Below are 9,162 nucleotides of genomic sequence, written 5' to 3'. Positions count from 1 at the left end.
GAAGCCTAGTCTCTATAAAAATACAAAAATTTGTCAGGCATGATGATGGGTGCCTGTAATCCCAGCTACTCAGGAGGCTGAGGTAGGAGAATCGCTTGAACCCGGGGGCAGAGGTTGCAGTGAGCCGAGATCGCACCAATGCACTCCAGCCTGGATGACAGAGCCAGACTCCATCTCAAAAAAAAAAAAAAGAAAGTCATTTAATTTTAAAACTCCAATCATTCATTGTTAGTATCTAAATATACAATCGACTTTTGCATGTTGACCCCATGTCCTGTGACCTGGCTTAGCTCATTTAGTTTTGGGATATTTTCTGTATAGACAGTTATGTCATTTGCAAGTGGAGCGTTTTATTTCTTCCTTTCCAATCTGAATAACTTTGACTGCTTTTCCTTGCCTTAATTACTGAGTAGTAGTAGCTGCAACACCAGAAAGATGGCAGAGCAAGAGCAAAGAAAAATCCCTTTGGTTCCAGAAAATCTCCTGAAAATGAGGAAGGCTTATCAAGCCCTCAAAGCCACCCAGGCAAAGCAGGCACTTTTGCAAAGAAGGAGCAGAGAAAAAGAAAAGGGCTCAGGTTTAAACAACTGGAATCATTCCTACATGATTCCTGGTGGCAGAAACGTGACAAGGTGTGTCTCAGACGACTAGAAGTGAAACCTCGCGCCTTGGAATTGCCAGATAAACATTCCTTGGCCTTTGTTGTACGCATCGAAAGGATTAATGGCATGAGTTTACTGGTGCAGAGAACCACTGTGAGACTTTGCCTAAAGAAAATTTTTAGTGGTGTCTTTGTAAAAGTCACCCCTCAGAACCTAAAAATGCTGCATATAGTGGAACCTTATGTAACCTAGGGATTTCCAAATCTGAAGTCTATCCAGGAACTCATTTTGAAATGTGGACAAGCCAAGGTCAAGAATAAGACCATCCCTCTGACAGACAACACAGTGATTGAGGAGCACCTGGGAAAGCATTTCCAGGAGCTCTCATGGTTCTTGCACCCTTTCCACCTCTCAAGGGCCTGTCATGCTACCAAAAATAGAGTGGGCTTCCTCAAGGAGATGGGCACACCTGGCTATCAGGGTGAACGCATCAATCAGCTGATCTGCCAGCTGAACTAGACCCAGGTGCCAAACTGCAGTAAATTTTTTATCAATGAATTGGAAGCATGTGTTTTGTATTTGGGGAATTTTATCAAGTATCATCAGAGAAGTGTATTTCCTGCTTTATCTTCAAAAACTGGAAAGGAAGGCTCAAAGAAAAGACAGTAGCGGGCCGGGCGCAGCGGCTCACGCCTGTAATCCCAGCACTTTGGGAGGCTGAGGCGGGCGGATCGCCTGAAGTCGGGAGTTTGAGACCGGCCTGTCCAACATGGAGAAACCCCATCTGTACTAAAATACAAAATTAGCCAGGTGTGGGGCACATGCCTGTAATCCCAGCTACTAGGGAGGCTGAGGCAGGAGAATTGCTTGAACCCCGGAGGTGGAGGTTGTGGTGAGCCGAGATTGCGCCATTGCACTCCAGCCTATGCAACAAGAACAAAACCCCATCTCGAAAAAGAAAAGACAGTAGCTTATGTTCATGGCAAGCACCTCGCATCACAGTCCAGTTTTGGCATTTGAAAGTCAGAAAGATTTGTGTTGCTTACCTGACCTTCAAAAGCAGGATTAACAGCTGTGACCAGAGATAAAATGGAGATAGTGGTTTATGGGGCTCACTGTTTTCAAAAAGTTTGTTCATTCATCAAATATGCAAGGCATGTACTAGCACTGAGCACAGCTGCCTCGACCTCTTATCCTGGGGCTGACTCAGATGATAAATCAGTCAACTAACAAATACTCACACCTCCTGACAGTTGCTATAAAGGAGACAGTTTTGGTATGGGATACAGAACAGTGGAGTAGACAGGGAAGACATTTCCAAGGAGATGACATTTAGACTAAACATGCAGGGTAAGAAGGAGTCTGAGGGCTGGGTGCGGTGGCTCACGCCTGTAATTCCAGCACTTTGGGAGGCCGAGGCAGGCAGATCACGAGGTCAGGAGTTCGAGACCATCCTGGCTAACATGGTGAAACCCCGTCCCTACTAAAAACACAAAAATTAGCTGGGCGTGGTGTCATGCGTCTTTAGTTCCAGCTACTTGGGAGGCTGAGGCAGAAGAATCGCTTGAATCCAGGAGGCAGAGTTTGCAGTGAGCCAAGATTGTGCCACTGCACTCTAGCCTGGTGACAGAGCAAGACCCTGTCTCAAAAAAAAAAAAAAAAAAAAAAAAAAGAAGGATTCTGAGCAGGACAGGGTTGAGAAGGCTGACCAAAGATGGAACCACCTGTGGGAAGGTGCTGGGGCAGGAAGGAAGGAGAGCATGAATGAGGGATGCCTTCAGATCCTTGAGGAGGATATTAAAGGGATCTAGAGCAGACTCAGTTGCTTCTAACCAGTAAAGAAAAAAAAAGAAAAACAGGCTGGGTGGGACTTGTGGTCAATACCGCTTACACTGGTGGCCTCAAAAGAGAAAGCACACTAGACTCCACTCACAAGCCCTGAGCTCCACACTAGGACTGTGCTTTACTAGCTGTACAACTTGGACGAGTCACTGATCTCCAGCTGCTGCATTGCTTTGCAAGGGTGAGAGAGCATTCTTCACAACCTTAGTGTCCTTCTGCTATCAGACCAGGGAATCACAGAGCGTTCTCCCTGAGATGCCCATCAGAGGGTTCATCCAGTTTCTTTTCTGTTGTTTTTAGACAGGGTCTCACTCTGTTGCCTAGGCTGGAGTGCCATGGTGTGATCACAGCTCATTGCAGTTTCAACCTCCTGGGCTCAAACCATCTTCCAACCCCAGCCTCCCGAGTAGCTAGGACTACAAGTATGCACCACCACACCCGGCTAATTTTTTCTTATTTTTTGTACAGACAGGGGACTCCCTGTGTTGACCAGGCTGGTTTCAAACTCCTAGCCTCAAGTGATCCTCCTGCCTTGGCCTCCCAAAGTGTTGGGATTACAGGCAGGAGCCACCATGCCCAGCGCACCCAATTTCTGCCAGGATGTATGTTCACCACAGAGCTGGCTGTGCCCTGTAGCCCAGGACCACTGTGGGTTTAGAATGGCACAAGCCACAGGACATTTGCAAGTGGTGGAGTTAGCAGTGCCCAGCTGAGGAGCCACAGCCCAAACCTCTATCTTGTTCTCTAAGGGGCTGCGAGGTTTTCTGGTCACTTCTTTGTTCTTTCTGAAACCCTGGTGACATCTGGAGATTAAGCTCCTGTCTCTCCTTTCTCAGGGTAAGAGATGAGAAATAATATTCCATGTTTGCATAGTGTGTTCTAGCTGAGACGCTCAAAGCCGTTGTCAAACACCAGCTCTGCATCACAGCAGTTCCTGGCTTGAGAGCCCTGTTTTTGCAGGAAACAGGAGCGCAAAGGGTATGTCAGAGCCAAATATCAAAGTTAATCTATGACTAAGAAAAAATGGAAAAACACTCCAACTCTAGGTTTCCTCATTCAGAAAAATTGCAATTTCAAATCCATTTCAAATATATATATAATCCTTTAAAATGGTCTTTTCCTACATGTATTACCTGAACGATCACTCATAAATGTCTAGCTAAACCACAACCCAGAGTCAAATTTTATTTAAACCTAAATCATAAGCTTTTAAAAAAAAACTATAAACAAAGTCCTCGAATTTTTTTTTATTTTTATTTTTTTTGAGACAGAGTCTCCCTCTGTCGCCCAGGCTGGAGTGCAGTGGCGTGATCTTGGCTCACTGCAAGCTCCGCCTCCCAGGTTCACGCCATTCTCCTCTCTCAGCCTCCTGAGTAGCTGGGACTACAGGCACCCGCCACCATGCCCGGCTAATTTTTTTGTATTTTTAGTAGAGACGGGGTTTCACTGTGTTAGCCAGGATGGTCTCAATCTCCTGACCTCGTGATCTGCCTGCCTCGGCCTCCCAAAGTGCTGGGATTACAGGTGTGAGCCACCGCACTAGGCCAAGTCCCCTAATTATTCTTACTTCAATGCTAAAAGGACCAAGAGATAAGGAACAAATATTCTTTGCTGTTATCTTGATATGCAGTCTCTGGGACATCCCTGGGATCTCCAGTCATCGTAGATGTGGAATTCTTAAAGCCAAATTATTGTTGATTCATTTTAATCTTAAAGGCAGCAACATGACATATTATATGTTTCATATTCCTGTTAAATTCGTGAGTTGTTAAGGCCAAGAAATGTGATTTGTTATTAAGGATGAAGGCAAGGCATGGTGGCTCACCTGTGTAATCCCAGCACTTTGGGAGGCCCAGGCAGGCGATCACATGGGGTCAGGAGTTCCAGACCAGCCTAGCCAACATGGTGAAACTCCGTCTTTACTAAAAACACAAAAATTAGCTAGGCGTGGTGGCACATGACTGTAATCACAGCTACTCAGGAGGATGAGGTGCGAGAATCATTTGAACCCAGGAGGTAGAGGTTGCAGTGAGTTGAGATTGCACCACTGTACTCTACACTCCAGCCTGGGTGACAGAGTGAGACTCTGTCTTGAAAAAGAAAAAAAAAAAAAAGATGAGAAAGCTCAAAAGTGGCAACAGGAAGTGACATTTATTGAGCTAGTCATATTCACATACATTGTCTCATGTAATCCCCCAGACAACACTGTGAGCTAGGCATCACCTCTATTTAATAGATGAAGAGATTGAGGGTCAGAGAGGTGAAGTGACTTGCCCAAGTTTATATAGTAGGCCGTTTGACCCCTACTCAATTCTTACCAGGGTCCACTTGAATAAGAAGTCCAAACTTGGCCTCCTTTGCTAAGGTCAGAGTAAGGTTGCAGAAAAGGAAGGAAAATCAGATCATGAGTAAAGATCTGAGATGAATTCATGAACTTATAAGTGCCATTCCAGGTGGTGGATGGTAGATTTTGGGGAGATCACCCAGACCTCTAGGACTAGCCTGACCTTTCCACAAGAGGTCTACTTCTTATTTCTCCTGAGAAATCAGCTCCAGGGGTCTATCTAATAAGGCCTTCATGTATGCTGAACTTTTTGTTGATCTAAAACAGACATCAGCTGTTGGAAAGACACTGCTACTTTAAGATGTTGGCCTTGGCAGACATTCCAGCAGTTTTATTTTCCTCAGGATTGTCATGGGGAGAGGAGAACAAACTGTCTCGGCTACAGTGAAGCCGAGTCACTTAGTCCTCTCATTGTCTTATTTTTATATGCAACAGTGCCCAGCTCAGGGCCTTTTGAGGCAGAAGGCGAAACTGACTCTGGAGGCGGGGACTCGGGTACCGGACCTGACTGAGAACTAGCTAAACAGGGCAGGGCAGAAGCGGCTTTCCATAAGACACAGCTACCAGGGCACTATGTTAGTTTACCATCACCAAGGCAACACCCGGAAGTTACCACCCCTTTCCATGGCAATGACCTGGAAGTTACCACCCACCTAGACATTTCTGCATAAACTGCCCCTTAATTTGCATATAATTAAAGGTGGGTTTAAATATGACTGCAGCCCTCGTCTGGACGCACTGCTGGGGGGTAGCTGTGGTCTGTGGGGAGCAGTATCTCTGCTGCTGCTGTCCTTGAGTTCTGTTCTTGGTGAAGCCAGGCTAAGCCCCAGTTTTGGGGCTCACCTACCCTGCATCACCTACACAGTGCAGAGTAGGCTCTCAGGAAATATGGAGTGAGTAAATTTGGCATTTGTTGTCATAGTTATAATTTCTATGGTAACATCTAGGCAAAAGGGCCAACCCTTGTGTCATTTCAAAAAAGGTCAGTTTCGCTCAGCACAGTGGCTCACGCCTGTAATCCCAGAACTTTGGGAGGCCAAAGCGGGTGGATAACCTGAAGTCAGGAGCTCGAGGCCAGCCTGGCCAACATGGTGAAACCCTCCTCTCTACTAAAAATACAAAAATTAGCTGGGCGTGGTGGCCGGCGCCTGTAATCCCAGCTACTCGGGAGGCTGAAGCAGAATTACTTGAACCCAGGATGCGGAGGTTGCAGTGAGCCGAGATCATGCCACTGCACTCCAGCCTGGGTGACAGAGCAAGACTCCATCTCAAAAAAGAAAAAAAAAAAAAGAAGGTCAGTTTAATTTTCATTGTCTCTAAGGTGCTTTCCACGTTTTCCTAACCTTGATATGATGGTGCAGGATCTGAGGGGCTGGGGCAGTAAGTACTTTCTCACGTAGTCCTAGTGAGTCAATGTTAACAATATATTTATAGTTTATAGGGTTTTGATTACTGTCTGGAAGTACAAAGGAGGAAGACAAACTAGTTCGCAATATAAAATCAATAAAATAAAAATAGCACCATGTAGAAGACTTCCTCTGGATGTCACTAGATTTGTGCTGTATAAAGTTCTTTCTTTGGTTGAGAGGATAGAAGAAGAGTGTCTAAATATACCAGAGGAGAGCTATGGAAACAGAGGATAAAACAGGATAATTGACTTAAAAAACCCCACAAGTATCTCATTTGCATGCACTACCATGGAACGTGCTTTTGTTCCAAGTGGGTAGAATTCTCTTCTCCATGTGGATACGAATTAGAGAACATTTTTCAGTGTCTGGGAGGCAAATGAGGAAAGAGGGGGAATTGGGCATTTTTGTTTTCATTTTGACTGAGGGACACAGAGATGATTGCAAAGAGTTACCAGTGGGTTTGCTCAAATGTGAGAGCTTTTGGATAGTGGTGTTATTGGGACTACTATTCACTATTCAGGTGGTTCACAACTTCTCCACCTTTTTGACTTGTGGAACTTCTGTTTGTCCTGTAAGACTCAAATTAAATATCCCCTCCCCTTGGGAGCTTTCCCTGACTTTCTTCCTGTCTCACTGTCATTTTTCAAGCTCCACAGTGTTTTATATGTACTTTCTTTGTGATATTTATCATGGTAATTATTTTTTGGTAACGAACACTATGTCCTCTTCTTTCAGGCGGTGCTGTGTGTCATTCTTTATATATCCAGGATCTAGCAGGGCGCCTGGCACATAGACTCTCAATAAATCCTGGTGAATGGATGGAAGATGGAGTGGATTCTAACTTCATTCTCTCCTGAATTCTTTCTAGACCAACTCCATCAGATGTCCTGGAGATTGAGGAATCCAAGCCTTAGAAGACCAAGAATAGGAAATTATACAGGAACAGGACTAACAGGAGAACAGTACACTCTTCAAACTCTCCCTCCAGTCTAAGGCAAGTGAAAGATTTCTCGACGTAAGTCAGACTTCCCCAACAGTGCTTAACCCTGGGCAAGTCACTTCCACTCTCCAGTTCTCAATTTCCTCATCTGCAAAGTTAGGGTAATAATAGAACCTCCCTTTTAGGATGACTGAAAATTAAATGGGATTATTCCCATTACAGTCAGCATAGTGCCTGGGCACTTAGTAAGTACTCAGTAAATCTTAGATATTATTATTAGCTGCTCTGGAACTAAGATCTGTGTAAAACACTAATGATAGCTTTTTATGAATATCTGTTTTATCTTGTTTTTTTTTCATCTTTTTTTTTTTGAATCCTTCAACTTTCTTTAATCCATATAGCTTTAAAAAGTTTTTTTTTTTTTGAGACGGAGTCTTGCTCTGTCACCCAGGCTGGAGTGCAGTGGCGTGATCTCGGCTCACTGTAAGCTCCACCTCCCAGGTTCAAGCGATTCTCCTGCCTCAGCCTCCCAAGTAGCTGGGACTATAGGCACCCACCACCATGCCCTGCTAATTTTTTTGTATTTTTAGTAGAGATGGGATTTCACCGGGTTAGCCAGGATGGTCTCTATCTCCTGACCTTGTGATCCACCTGCCTTGGCCTCCCAAAGTGCTGGGATTACAGGTGTGACCCACGCGCCTGGCCAAAAGGCTTTTTTTAAAAAAGCATAAACATAACATCATGGCGAAGCTCAATGCCTCCTGTTCCAGGCAGCCTTCCCTTCTTGCCACCCAGTGTTGTAAAAATGACCTTTCTTTTCTGCCCCAACATTGTCTGTGCCATAACAACACATATTAACTAATATCCACTGTAAAATTTCCCACTCCAAACTCAATCTGTGCGAATGGACGTCGCATTGACTATATCCACTGTAGTTTTCTGGAATGTGAAGCTTCGTTTCTCCTGCTTCGGCTTTTCCTGTGGTCTAGAAGCAGGGCTTAGTGTTCAGGGAGGAGGCTGCATAAGGCCAGAAAGATCCTGGCCAGGGCTTAGGAAACCCAGATTCCTGCCGAATGAGGACTAGACTCTTCTATCTCTATAAAACAGGGGTAATGATGTCTCTTTTCCTAAGTCAGGTGGTAGAGAGGTTTAAATGAGATAAACCTCGTTTATGCATTTGTGAATTAAACACAAAGTATATTAATCTCAATAGATATTGGAGACTCGGAAGAATGGGAGGGTGGGAGGTGGGTGAGGGATGAGAAATTGCCTAATGGTTACAATGTACATTAGTATTCAGATACACTAGATTTCACCACTACACAATATATCTGCGTAAATAAAACCACACTTGTACCTTACACATTTATACCCAAAAAAGTCGATTATTCTCATTGCTTCTGTCAAATGGGAACTTCAGTCAGTGGGCTGACTTTTCCAAGTGTCAGTGTGCTCCTTGCCTGTGGATTTCTCCTGCTTGGTTTTGGGTATTGAATTGACTTTTAGGACTTAATTCTGCCTTGGTTTGAAGACACCCATCAGGTTTCTGGGATTCTGGTGGCAAACTTTGTGGAAAGTCCTTTCCAAAGCTGTAGCTGAGGCCTGAGGGACCCTTGGCACCTACTTTTTTGTGTCTAGTGCTGTTCTCTTTGGCTGAAATGACTCCTTATTTTCAAAAGCACAAGAAAAGTGAAAAGACCTACTATCCCCATGTGAAGGCCCAGAGTCTCTGGACCCCTGCTTTATGTGAGAGATTAGAGCTTAATCTCGGCCAGGCAAAGTGGCTCATGCCTGTAATCCCAGCACTTTGGGCTGACATCAGGGGTTCGAGACCAGCCTGGCCAACATGCTGAAATCCCGTCTCTACTAAAAATACAAAAATTAGCCAGGTGTGGTGGCATGTGCCTGTAGTCCCAGCTACTCGGGAGGCTGAGGCAGAAGAATCTCTTGAACCCAGGAGGCAGAGGCTGCAGTGAGCCGAGATCGAGCCACTGCACTCCAGCCTGGGCGAGAGTGAGACTGACT

At 45.0% G+C, this 9,162-nt stretch overlaps 1 protein-coding gene and 1 pseudogene across 1 annotated transcript in view; one reads left to right on the top strand and one right to left on the bottom strand.

The window, feature by feature from the left end:
* The window catches only part of CHRNB3 (cholinergic receptor nicotinic beta 3 subunit), a 35,915-nt gene that overhangs the window by 9,233 nt on the left and 17,520 nt on the right, over nt 1-9,162 (bottom strand). The gene's annotated exons all lie outside the window — the stretch shown is intronic.
* LOC108513370 (60S ribosomal protein L7-like 1 pseudogene) lies at nt 421-1,121 on the top strand (annotated as a pseudogene).

This window comes from Rhinopithecus bieti, unplaced genomic scaffold, assembly GCF_001698545.2.
Source record: "Rhinopithecus bieti isolate Rb0 unplaced genomic scaffold, ASM169854v2 scaffold_33021, whole genome shotgun sequence".
In the NCBI taxonomy this organism is placed as follows: domain Eukaryota; kingdom Metazoa; phylum Chordata; class Mammalia; order Primates; family Cercopithecidae; genus Rhinopithecus; species Rhinopithecus bieti.
The sequence above is the reverse complement of the archived record's forward strand: the minus strand, read 5'-3'. Positions and strand labels throughout refer to the sequence as shown.